The following is a 13,620-nucleotide window of genomic DNA, read 5'->3' as shown; positions in this document are numbered from 1 at the left end:
CCAGGCTGAGCATGTCACACACAGTTGGAAAACCCCATAAACTGTCAAGTGGAGTTAGTTTCTAATATTCCTGTGCCCTGCATTTAGAATTAGAACATTTCTCTCCTTCACTTTAGATTCTCCTCTCATATCACAGAAACCACTTTAAATCTTTGGGCTTGCTGTTATGTGAGTGAGAAAGTCCACACAGTTCACCATATGTAAGCTACATAAATAACATATAAAGCAAGAGAGAAGACATCACAATACCTTGGAGGTATAGTCAGTGGTGTTGCCAGAGTTGGGCAATACTTCTGATGCCATGTATGGAACCAAGTACTGTGATTCCTTGTCCCAATGGTGTCAGAGCTGAAATCACCTGAAATCGTTTGATAAAAGCAGGAATTTTACTATTTATTTATAAATGCAACCCACAAGTAAGCACCATGGACAAAGGAAAAATGTATTTTATATACATATTTATTGAAGAGTGAAGTTAGACATCACCACAGTCCTCTAGAGTGAAATTCCGCCACTCTCAATTAATGTCTATGGGATTTTGAAAAGCGTATTTATCAAAGGATGAACTTTTACTTTCACCCATTGATAAATACTCTACTAAAAATCCCATAGAAATGAATGGAGAGTGGCGGAATTTCACTCTGGAGGACTGTGGCGAAGTCTAACTTCACTCTTTGATAAATATACTATACAATTACTGATCTTTACAGCTGCAGAAGATGTACAATGATGTTCTGGGGTCACAGGTCATGATGGATGACCTTCTCATTTTCAAGGTGACGCAGGCCCTGGAAAATGAAAAATACAAAATATAAATATCTTTCATGCTCTTTAACTAATTAGATAATATGCCCCAGTGGTAAGAATTTTTTTCAAGAATGTGTAATTTGTTTAGGATTTCTTTCTGCTTCTATTTTAAAATAAAAAAAGCAAAGGCAATACAATGGATAAAAGGACAATTTCAACTACCCCAGTCTAACTTGAGAACTGCAAAATATGATTGACTTGTTCACTTATTTTTACAGTTAATTAGTTAAGGGTCAGGATATTACACGGACTGGTGCAGAAATTGGGAACATGTCAATATTTGTTTAGTAGAAGTTCTCCTTCTACTAAAAATCATAATGTAGGTATAGCAAAAGGCTTATTAGTATCTTATTATAGTAATTATATGAGGACACATTACCACCATCTTTTATAGTGTAATGGCCACTATTTTCTGTTGTTTGTTGTGCCATCCCTGCAACAAAAGCAGCAAAAGTATGGGAAAGCAAACACATATACTATGTGAATATGGAAAGGTTCATTGGCAGCTTTAGAAGAATAATATGATTGACTCCAAGGCGGTTCTCTCTGATAGGCTCTAACACTTATAAATATTTCCTGGGCTTCTACAAATAACATTGTATTTAAAAAAATATAAGGGCAAACTTGAATTAATATAATGCAGTTGGACAAATACATTTTTCAACATGAGAAAAGCACAGGAGGTGTAGTGGGAACTGGAATATTAGGGGAGAAGGCTTCTTCTGGTGGCTGTAATATTTAAGTCAAACCATTAAAGTTGAGCTTTTGTAACCTTTATTTTTCCTAAAATACAGTTTTACAGCTTAACCTCTCTGCAAGTCCCATTTGATGTTACATTTCGTATCCATTTCATTACAGATGTTAGAAATGAAGGGGTGTGACAATAGCTACCATGCAGGTGCCATCCAAGTTGGATTTTTCTGGAGGCTTCCCTGATGAAGTCATGGAAGTTCTGCATTCCTAAAAAAAATTTAGCAAATTTCAAATTGGTCATTTTAGACTTTATTGAAAAGTTCATGCCTTTGTCAATGTTCTCACTCCATCTTCCTGCTCCATAAGTTCTTTCTCCGGGTTACAATAGGAGGAACAAATATAACAATTGTATATGGGAAACAAAGCTTACATATTGTACTGTAACACAATGTATAAAAATAACTTATGCTTGTATTCATTTCTGCCCATTTCTGCTTACCCGAGGAAGGTCTTCAGCATTTTGCTCCTGGTTTTTGGGGAGAAAAAGATTTTTATTTTATAAAAATATCTTGAAATATCCTTGTATATCAACAACTGACCCAATATCCATTTTTTATGGTATTGGGTATATAGTATTATGTATTTTTTTTTAGGTATTTTTTTTAATGGCACCAATAAATCATTCATGCTTTTATTGCATTACATCTTTGCTCTACAGTCTGCCCCAGTTCCTGTCAACCCTCCAGTCCACACGATCATGCCAATGAGAGATTAATATTCAGGGTTCCAACAAATGTTGCAGGGAATGCTGACATCTTTTGGGTAAAGTTCATTTCACCTAATCAATTCTGCTGACAGGAGTAAAGCAATAAGTGTTTATAGCTTGTCAAGGAAGTTATCCAAGGCCGGAACACCCTCTTCCAAGCCCTTCCTCTATTGGGTCTTTGCCACTTCTTGGGAAGGCCTGATGGTGTTATTGAAAGGATCACCAGGCAGAATTTGCCAGTGGTCAAATACACACTGAGGGAAGGCCTGACCACCAGTGTTCGATCTTAGTTCAGCAGTGAAACCAAATTACTCATTTACAGGGAGATAAGCCTTAACAATGAACATTGGTGTTCCAGCCACCTGGGATTCTTCAAAGACGTGACCAAGCTTTCTGTTCAAGACCCCATAGATTCTCCCACTACTTGCTCAGGGCACTGAATTTCAACAAGATAGATTGGTTCCATCAAAGGTAGTGATTGATCCAGTCTTAACCAGGAACTGATCTACTCCAACTAAACCAACAATGTTTCCACATGGCACCTCAATAGGTTCCACATATCTTCCCATCATCAGAATGGTTCTCTGAATAGGTTTTAGATAAAAATCCTCTTTCTTGCCTGGAGTGAAGTTTGGTCCCTTAATCCTGACTTTAAGGCCAGTGGAGACCACACCTGAGAAAACTCTTCCAAAGGCATAAAATCTACCTTTGTCAGTGGTGGGCACCATTTTTGAGATGTAAATCATTAGAGGGCCTTTGGGGTCACAGTTCTTGATACCAATTGCAGCTTCATCATCTGGGGGACCCTCATACAACAATTCACAATGGTATTTCTGTTTGCTTATTTGTTGAGGGCAAGTGGATGGTAATCATCTGCAGAAGAGCCTCTCCAGCTTGGAGCCAACATATCATAACAGCCTTAAGCAATTGTTTTCCCTCTTTGTCCTTGTCCTCACTGTCAAGATTGATGTCTAGGTTTTCAGTTTGGCAGTTTCGTCTTTCATGAAATCCATGATTGCATCAAATACCTTGAAGATTGGATCTAATACAAGCTGGCAGAAGGTTCTAGGAGGTTTTTTGCCATCAGCATTTGTTGCAGACTTTGTTGGCTGAACTTTCCATTTGAAGGGTCAAAATACCTATCACCCCACAGCTTCTTCATCATGTCCTCCACTTTTTTGGCCCGTTCTGCTGGAGCTAACTGACCTTCCCCTGCTGACCTGCGAATTTAGTAACATATACTTCTGCAAACTGCTTCAATGTGAAAGCCCAGCCATGCAGCCCAGAGCCAAAACCAGCTGTGCCAAGAATAGGGTCAATCATGATATTTCCCATGAGCCCACTCTCCCCTTCACCATAGGTGGAAATAATCACATTAACATTCTCAACAATGCGCTGAAAAGTTTGATAGAGCTCCTCTGGTTCCATCTTGTTCATCATAAAAACAGGGCGGATACGCTCTCAAATGGCTTGATGGCTTCAGTATCACCTTTATGCTGATGACACCCAACTCTACTTGTCTACTCCCGATCTTTCTAATTCTGTCCTTTCCCAAGTTACAGACTGTCTCTCTGCTGTTTCCTCCTGGATGTCACAGCGCCACTAGTGATGGGCGAATTTATTCGCCAGGCGCGTTGTGGCGAATTTGCGCGATTCACCGCCAGCGAATAAATTCGTGAAACGCCCTCAAAAATTCACGTCAAAAGCGCCGTTTCGCGAATTTTTCACTAAATTCGCTCATTTTTCGGCAAAGCGAAACGGCGCAAATTCGCCCATCACTAAGCGGCACCTGAAACTGAACCTTTCAAAAACAGAACTCATTATATTTCCTCCAAGATCTTCCCCTGTCCCTCAGATATCACTCACAGTAAACAACACCACCTTTCATTCCACCACACAGGCACACTGCCTAGGAGTTATCCTAAACTTGCATCTGTGTTTTTCACCACACATTCAAACACTTGCAAAATCTTGTCGTATTCAACTGCGCAACATTGTCCGAATATGACCATATTTCAGGTCAGAATCAACTAAAACACTGATTCAGTCTCTCATCATCTCCCACCTTGATTGCTGCAACCTACTCCTTGCAGGTATTCCAACAAGTCACCTAGACTTTCATTCATCTTCTATCTCACTGCTCAACATCAGCTGCTCCCATATGCATGTCCCTTCACTGGCTCCCAATCTCCTCTTAATTAATCAATCATTGCTGTATCAAAAATCACAACATTTTTCTAAAATCCTAATGTCTCAATTGTACCCTAACCTTTAGTTTGTAAACTCTAATTTGTAGGGCCCTCTAATCCTATTGTTCTCTGTAACCCTTGTTTGTTATCCTCCATTTATTCCATGTTTGTTATAACTAAGGTAAAGCACTGCGTATCTTGTCAGTGCTATATAAATAAATGATGATTATGATAACGAAGTTTCTGAGACATGAGGGGTCATTTACTTAGATCCCAGAGAGACCTGTAAGTGCTATAAGGTTAGTCAGTGCAGGTGCTAACAAATTGCACTCCAAAGTGAGTTTTATATTCTCTTAAATCTTGTTTTTTTAATATTCTGACCATATAATATCTGCTTACTTAATATATATCCTGGTTAAAAAAGGGAAAGAAAAAGATGTTGACCTTGCACATTGTATTATTTCTATTATAAAGAAACTAAAATAAAATCTTACTATAGAGTGATATTTTTCTCCCCCTCTTATGCTTACCTGACAGTTGGTCATGGCTGGGTCCAGTTTCTGCTCTGTTTATTCCTCTTAAGAGGCATACAGTTAGTTAGTTAGTTAGTTAGTCTTATCAACTTCCTATAACCCTGTAGTTCAATATCTAAAAAGTTGTATAAAGCAAATTCACTCAACTTCAGAAAATAAAACCATTCTATGTAGGTGTATTTACTACTAACCTGGAAGTTATTAGTGCCAGGCTCCTCTGGTGGCTCCTGGTTAAGCTTTTTAGGGAAGGAGGGAAAATATTTTGCATGTACGATTCAGGGACTAGCGGCTTATTGTGAATTTTCCAGTACTTTCTTGGCAGATGACATTGCCAGATCCAACCGATTGTACATGGTTAAAAGAGGAAAATAAATCCGGAAAACCCATCTCTGGTAGGTGGAGATGCAGGGGTATAACTGTTGTATGCATAGATCCCAATGTGGGTTATATATATAAAATATCAGGTATGGGATAGGTTATCCAGAAACCCATTGTTCAGAAAACTCTGAATTAGGGAAAAGCCATCTCCCGATCAAATAATAATTCACATTTTTAAATATGATTTCCTTTTTGTTTGTAATAATAAAACAGTAGCTTGTACTTGATCCGAACTAAGATATAATTAATCCTTATTGGGGGCAAAAGCAGCCCATGGAGTTTGTTTAATGTTTACATGATTTTAAGTAGACAACATACGGAGACCCAAATTACAGAAAGACCCTTATCCATAAAACCCCAGGTCCCAAGCATTCTGGGTAACAGGTCCCATACCTGTACCCGTATTAAAAATATTCATTGTGCTAATATTTAATATCCTGAGCTCTACTCATCTCAGTCACCAGAAAAAGAACAAACAAGTCTGGGCTGCGGTTGGACACTTCTGCCTGACTTCTATTTACATTTAAACAGATCTCAGATTTCTTTGGAGGGGTTGGTATTGTCCCTGACATGAAGGTTATTTCAGAAGCACTCCCTGGTCCAATTCATAGTATTCTCCAGCTCCCCAGTACCTCAAAATAGACCATGGTTTCTAAGGGAAGAGGCCCCTATTCCTTCACAAATAAAAATATTAGAAGTAATTTATATTAAAGGCAATCTTTAGTGGTGTCGACTAATATCCTTCTATGTAACAGGAGGTGATGCATTATCATTCTCATATATACTGTATAGATATACTGCCGGCATTGCTGTTATTCAATAAAATCATCATATTATAATCAGTTGTATTTTATCCACTGAAGATACCCAAACTCACATTAGCAAAATAAAATAAAGAAACTTGCCTTCAGGCAAAATAGTAATAATAATTTCCCTGAACCAATAATGAAATTGAATATGAGTTAAATACCTGGGGCTAAGTTGTCTCTGAGTTTATTACACAGTCTGTTATATTCAGCCAAGGTGATAGAGGGTGTTTGCTGAAGAGCGGCTGGAATCTAAGCCAATCATTTGCAATAAATTCACTTTTGGTGTGGGACACATGAAAGCAAAACAGTATAAATAGATAGAAGAATAATATTCAGGGAATTCAGGAACTTATCATGTAATGTTTTCCTAACCTTTTTTTTCTGGGACCAAAATTAATGGGCTATTTATTAAAATCCAAATGTTAAATTCTCTAAAAATTCAAGGTTTTTTTTACTAGAAAACTCGTATTTAGATTTATTATACCCCGATGCTGCAAAAACCCTGAATCCAAAAATTCACAAATTCATCTCAGACCTGTCGAGGTCCTGTATAAATCAACGGGAGAGGCGCCTATCTCAATTTGAAATTTTCATGGTCTGCTCTCGGTTTAGCCTGAAAATCCAACTTTTTGGGGGTTTTCGGGCACAACTCGAAAAATCGAGCGATTCGGTTTTTAGCCCGATTTTAGCAAGTTTTTCCGCAATTCGATTAAATTGAGTTTTTTTATTAATAAATAAGCTAAAATCGGCATGGGAGTTTGATCCTGGTTTTTTTTAAAAAAGATAAATTCGGATTTTAGTATATAACCCCCTAAGTTTTGAACCCACCATAAGCAGCAGGGGGACCCAAATCTGGGTCTTGACCCATAAGTTACAAATCCTTGACCAGATGTAAGGACAATGTATTGCTATGATGCCATTGTATGCATTTAAAGGAGAAGGGCTGCGTGGAGACCCGGAAGATGGCTGCATGGAACTCTGATGCCTGAAACTGTGTCGAGAGGTAAGTAAAAAGTTAGGGGCATTTCCCCGGGGAGGCAGTTAGGCTGGGGGGGTAGGGTTGATTTCTCCTTTAATAAAGGGTATCACAGAAGAAATATTGGTATTTTTATTGCCAGAAACCAAGGAACACAAAGATTGGAATCCGCTCTCAAAATAGGGTCAAAATAGGGGTGATCCCCTGCACATACTGGAGCTTCAGTCTTAGGTAGAAAGACTGAGGAATATTAGGTATAGTAATGCAGTATTTCTTTATAACAGTCCTGTTCACTCTTTATCCTCACAGTTATTGATAAAGCGCACCTAATTGTGATAGGACAGTGCTAGGCATTGGCCCCACCATAGCTAAAGAAGAAAGATAGATGGAAATTATTGATAAAGTACAATACGGGGCATATTTATCAAAGGTCGAATTTCGAATTTGAAAAACTTTGAAATTTCGAATTCAAAAAGACCAACTGTTTTTTTTTTGGCCGAATAGGTCCGTTTTCGATCGAATAGGTCTGTATTTGGCCGAATTCGAATCGTGCAGATAGAAGTAATAGCGCATTCGATCGAATTCGAATCGTACAAAACTACATTTTTCCCCCAAAAAAACTTTTTTTCAAAGTCCACCAATTGACTCCAAATAGGTTGTAGGAGGTACCCTATAGGCTAAAACAACAATTCGACAGGTTTTAGAGGGTGAATGGTCGAAGTTGAATTTTTAAAGAGACAGTACATGATACATTTTGATATTCAAATTTTCTATTCCCTAGTCGAAGTACACAAAAAATAGCTTGAAATTTGAATTTTTTGAATTCAAAAATTCACCTCGACCTTTGATAAATCTGACCCTATGTGTGATAGGAAAGACCTATATTATTAATCTGGTGCTAGACATTGGTCCCACCATAGTTAAAGAAGACAGATATATGGAAATTATTGATAAAAATGCTCTGTGCTGCTGTCACTTACTGAGCTTAGGGACCCACTCACAATATACAGTACACATAGAATAGAAATGTCACAATATAAGGGCTCTTACTCACTGGCGTTCCGTTTTTTGGCGTTCAGCCGCAGGGGAGCACAGGAATAGACGCATGTCATTATTTCAAATGGGGCTGTACTCACTCAGGCGCGTGTAGGCGCCGAACGCAGGAAAAATGCAGCATGTTGCGTCTCAACCTGCGTTCGGCGCCTACACGCGCCTGAGTGAGTACAGCCCCATTTGAAATAATGACATGCGTCTATTCCTGCGCTCCCCTGCGGCTGAACGCCAAAAAACGGAACGCAGGGGAGCGCAGGTCAGAACGCCAGTGAGTAAGAGCCCTAAGGCTGATTAGTAATTAATACAGATAATTACTACATGGCAGCACAGAAACCAGTACAATTAGCATCAGAATTTAATAATCAGCAAACCTGTAGCATCAGCTTATATTACAGGGGAAGCTCATTTTCTGCTGGATAATTAGTGACGAGCCCTAAGCTTAGCTTCTCAACAGCCAATCAGAGCCCACTGAGCATGTGAGTGTCACAGACACTTTCCAAGATGGTGACCCCCTGTGACAAGTTTGAAGTCCTGGATCATTGCTGCTATTGACAAGCTGGAACTTTAGGCTGGTGCAATAAGTTCACTATATAAAATATGTCATTTTTAGCCATATTTATTTTTAGGGGTTAGTTCTCCTTTAAGGAAAATTCTGAATGCAAGACGAGACTGAACTACTAACACAGGTGGACCAGATTGTCACTTTCCTTTTCTAACTTGAAAGCTGTCTGCCTATCGCTATTGGCAACTGTATCTGTTCAATTTGTCATCTATATTCCAGCAATAAAAAGATATATACAGTATTAGCATGGGCAGCATCTCAAATGTGTGTTGTCATTATGGAAACCCTGAGGAGCAGTATGAGCTTTACTTAGCGATGATTGCTAACCACAAAGTGTTCCACCTCAATTGGTTCCCCATACCAAGGAATATTTCCTTCCCATCTTTCTTCTTCAATCTACACATATTTTTTTCGAGAGACAGAACATTCAGCCTTTTAATAAAGCCCCGAGCTCCAGGTTCCCAGAAATGAACCTTGCTGACAATTCAAACAATCCGACCCTTTTCTATGGAAAGCATTTTCAGACCGGTGTTTAGCCAATTAATCGACAACTGCACAGCCGTCAGGTTCCCAGCAGTCAAACCGCAGTTACAATTGTGTGTGTCCAGCAACAACTGCTAAACACCCTGGGTCCGTGTCAATAACAGGGCGTCCTACGCAGAAAGTGCAGCTGCGAGAGGCCCTTTATTTTGGAGGTTTGGAAATCAATAAACAAATGTTGCATTCATAAACGCCAGAATAATTATTATAATCTAGCACTTAATCCTATGTTATTAAAATGCCATTTATTTTTGACAACTTAAAGCATTTCTAAGCAGCATTAAAAATTATTTTAAGACCCATACTAAAGTAGGGCTTTGGTAAGTACAGATAATTCTGTGTTTTTTATTCAGCGGTTTGTTCTCTGACAAATTCCAGGTTTTCTCACAGCCTGACAAAATATTTCCCATGGACATAAATGATTTTGTGCCTTATTTATTCTGATGACTGATTTGTGCATGGATCACATCTTCCATGATATCAAGCAATAGGCCAGACTGAAAAACAGGCATTGCAGTGAACAGAAAGACTGATAGACCAAGCTAATATGCATCAATAGAGTGTCAGTACACCAGGAAAACACTCGTGCACCTAGGGTTGCCACCGTTTCCGGAAAAAAGTACCGGCCTTCCTATGTACTTGCTGTTTTTTCCTAATAATAACATGGGCATCAAGCATAATTTTTACCGGCCAGATGGCAACCCTAGGGCATCAAGCATAATTTTTAATGGCCAGATGGCAACCCTAGGTGCACCCTGGACTTTGTGGGCCCAAAAAACCCAGGTCCGCTCCACTGCCAAGATCCAGGCTCACTACTGCACCAGGACCCACCCCTTTCCCACCTGACTGTCCCCTCTCCGCACCTAGACTATCTCTACTGCACCTGGACCATCCCCTCTCTCCAGAGACGGAACTAGGTGGGGGCGGGCCCTGGTGCGGGCCTTGCGGCCGGGCCCCGCCCCCACCATATTCCGTGCGGCACTGCCGCCGCTGCAGTGGGGCGCGTGACTGCCGGGGGGCCCTGCGGGGGTGCGGGCCCTAGCCCAATTGCACCCCCTGCTCCCCCGGTAGTTACGCCACTGCCTCTCTCCGACTGGACCCAGTGGCGGAACTACCGGGGGAGCAGGGGGTGCGAGCGGGCCAGGGCCCGCACCCCCTCAGGGCCCCCCGGCAGCTCACGCGCCACTGACAAATGCAGCCGTGCGGAGGGGGGCGGGGCCCGGCTGCGCGTCACGCACCAGGGCCCGCCCCCCTCTAGTGACGCTACTGACTGGACCATCACCTCTCCTTGATTGAAGGAGGGAAGGGGCACGTGGAGAGAGGTTAGTAGTGGGTGCCAGGCCCTTGAAGTCAGCCCCAGTGGTCCCTGCATGTCTATGTCTGACCCTGCATTAAGAGCATCTCCATCTGTATAATCAAATCAGTTTCCCATGCCACCGGCACAACAGAGAGATAGGAGATGGAGAGGAGGGAGGGAGGGAGGTGAACAAAGGAGGGGAGAGGAGTGAGGGTGAAAGGACCGAGGGGTGGGTAAAAGAGAGAAGGAAGAGGAGCAAGACTGAGGGGTGCAGACTATCATTGTGCCCTAGGCAGCCGTCTCTTCTGCCTACCCCTAGTTCCAGCCCTGGCCACACAATATAAAGCATCAAAACTTTGCTGTTGGAATATTACACATCAAACGTATGTTCTGGCCATGGTTACCAAATCATTGGCCATCTTTGCCTGCCCACTATATTGCTGCATGTCTGATTTTCTCAGACTCCCTTTTATTAGTTATGGTACCTATGGACTGGAGGAAAGCTGATGTCATTCCAATATTCAGACATCTGTGGTGGGCAAGTTATTTTAAGGTTTGTTGAGGGATCACATTGGGGTGTTTTGGGTATAATATATCGAAATTGCAGCAAATTCTGGCAGTGATATTCACTAAACTATTACCGGTATATATCTTTTCTAAAACTAAAGATTCTTTCACTGGTTCCGCTCAGCTATATTCAAACTCCTGTCTCTGGTCACCAGCATAAATCTACATTTCTAAGGCAGAAATGATATGCCTTGGAATTGTTATTGTTGCTTATTGGTGATGGGAATCTTCTCTCCTTTGGAAGACACTAGGTTCTTATCTGCCACAGATTTCTTTGGCCGAGGCAAAAAAGAGAAGATTTAGGAAAAGGAGTATGTCCTATCAGGACAAGGTTGTATAGGACCTCGGTATCTACACTAACACAGGCACAATAAGGGAGGATTTTATTGGCTGAAAAGAAGAGTGCAGATTATAAACTGCTCTTGTCTGCTGACCCAGTCACATTACCTTAACTAGACTAACCAGGATCAGATAAAGCACAAAGTACTTACCATTTTGTAAGGTGATTGAAGTTCTCCACTTTCCAGAGTCTCCCAGTCAATGGGCTTCAAAAAACATTGGTCCTTTATAGAGCAGACAAATCTCATCCTATTAGCTGGATCACCACACAGGAGCTAAAGGAAGAGACAAAATCAGAAAGTAGTTTAGATATCCACCTTAAAGGTGACATATAACGAAAATGAACATTTAATATAAACTTCATCATTCTGAAATAAGACATTTTTAAATATAATCAATTAATCTGAGCTGTTTCTGAAATAATCAAGTTACTCTTCACTCTCCCCCTCTAAGCATCTGTCTCTTTTTATTCTCCCTTCATACAGGAGTTAGGAGTCTGATTGTATCTTTTAGGGGTGGGCTCCGTTTTCCTGGAAGATATATTAGAGTTCACTCTATTAAAATCACCAAAAATCCTGTCTCTCTACATGCAGGATTTGTACTAAATAAATTTATGTTGTTAGATTATGTTCGTGATGGAATCAGTTATTTGAGTGAGCTGAAGATGCAGAGCATGAAGATGCTGACAGAGAGATAGTGAAGATAAAGTTGATTATTTCAGAAACGGCACATATTTTTTAATTTATTATACTTAGAAAGTGTCTTATTTCAGTATGATGAAGCTTGTAGAGAAGCTTATAGCGCAGAGAAGAGCCAAGAGGTGCTTCCTGTTTTCCTCTGACACTTTAGAGCCCAGGGTTGAGTCTGTTTATACCAGCTTTGGACTCTGGTTCAACCCAACAGACATCCAAAAAAGTGCTACAAGTGAGTTACAATCCTCACATGCATCCTACTCTCTCCAAGACAGCACCTGCAGTAGGTTAAGAAAGCTTTGCTGCCAGTGCTGACAACCTAACAAAGCTTTTCTAGTCCTTGCAGAACTTACAACGGCAGTTGCCTACTTCCTGTTTAAGATATTTTGAGATATTTTGCTGTTTGAGGGGTTCAACCGCAGTCTAGTGAAGAAGGGTTTGGTGGGTTAATTCCTAGGGAAGCAAGGGGAGTTAGCAGATGACAATAATTACGGTAGTAGGGGGTGATAACATGTCCGAGTTTGAAGAAGTAAGTGGTTGCTGTTTGAAATGGAATCAGCTAAGGTAATCATTGCAGTTAGAAAATGAAGAATGGGTAGCACCTCCTGGAGCAGTAGGGAAATTTAAGTCCCATTCAAGAAATCTAACACTGATTTGCTTGTGGTGCTGCAGGAGTCCTGTGTCTCGGCTACAGATACATGGTAAAATGGCGTGCCTCCCCCCAGGGTCACAACAGAATGGCCTGTTACACCCCTCCCTGGGGACAGAGGAAAGGTTGATGGGTGTATATGCCATATACTGTATCTTTAAAGGAGAAAGAAAGGTTAAAATGAAGTAAGCTTTATCAGAAAGATCTATATAAATACACCAGTAAACCCTCAAAGTAATGCTGCTCTGAGTCCTCTGTCAAAAGAAACACAGCATTTCTTTCCTTCTATTGTGTACTCATGGGCTTCTGTATCAGACTTCCTGTTTTCAACCTAAACCTCCTTGCCCCGGGTCGTGAGCATGCTCAGTTTGCTTCTCTTCCCCCACCCCCCGAGCCCAGAGCTATAAGTGAGCAGGGAGAGACTCAGGCAGGAAGTGATGTCACACCAAGCTAATATGGCAGCTGTTATCCTAAACAAACAGAGAGCTTCTAGAGCTTTTTACTCAGGTATGGCAAAACATTGTCCAGAATAAATATAGCATTCTAGCTTGCACTATTGCAGCTAATCTATTGGCAATAAAATGCCTATGTGGCTTTCCTTCTCCTTTAAATAACCATGATATACACAGCATGCCAGCCAGGAGCAAATTCACATATTTTACCAGATGGTTTTATGTTTGAGTTGCTGAGGGGGGGATTTCCTTATGTGGCAGATTCTTCCTGAGAAGAATTCCTTTTGGCTTTCCTTGCCCTGAGAAGATGACACTTTG

At 40.8% G+C, this 13,620-nt stretch overlaps 1 pseudogene; it reads right to left on the bottom strand.

The window, feature by feature from the left end:
* Nucleotides 1–2,232: 2,232 nt before the first annotated feature.
* The window catches only part of LOC108707584, a 63,118-nt pseudogene continuing 51,730 nt past the window's right edge, over nucleotides 2,233–13,620 (bottom strand).

This window comes from Xenopus laevis, chromosome 2L, assembly GCF_017654675.1.
Source record: "Xenopus laevis strain J_2021 chromosome 2L, Xenopus_laevis_v10.1, whole genome shotgun sequence".
NCBI classification, from domain to species: Eukaryota; Metazoa; Chordata; class Amphibia; order Anura; family Pipidae; genus Xenopus; species Xenopus laevis.
Note: the sequence above shows the minus strand (reverse complement) of the source record. Positions and strands in the feature narration are given on the sequence as shown.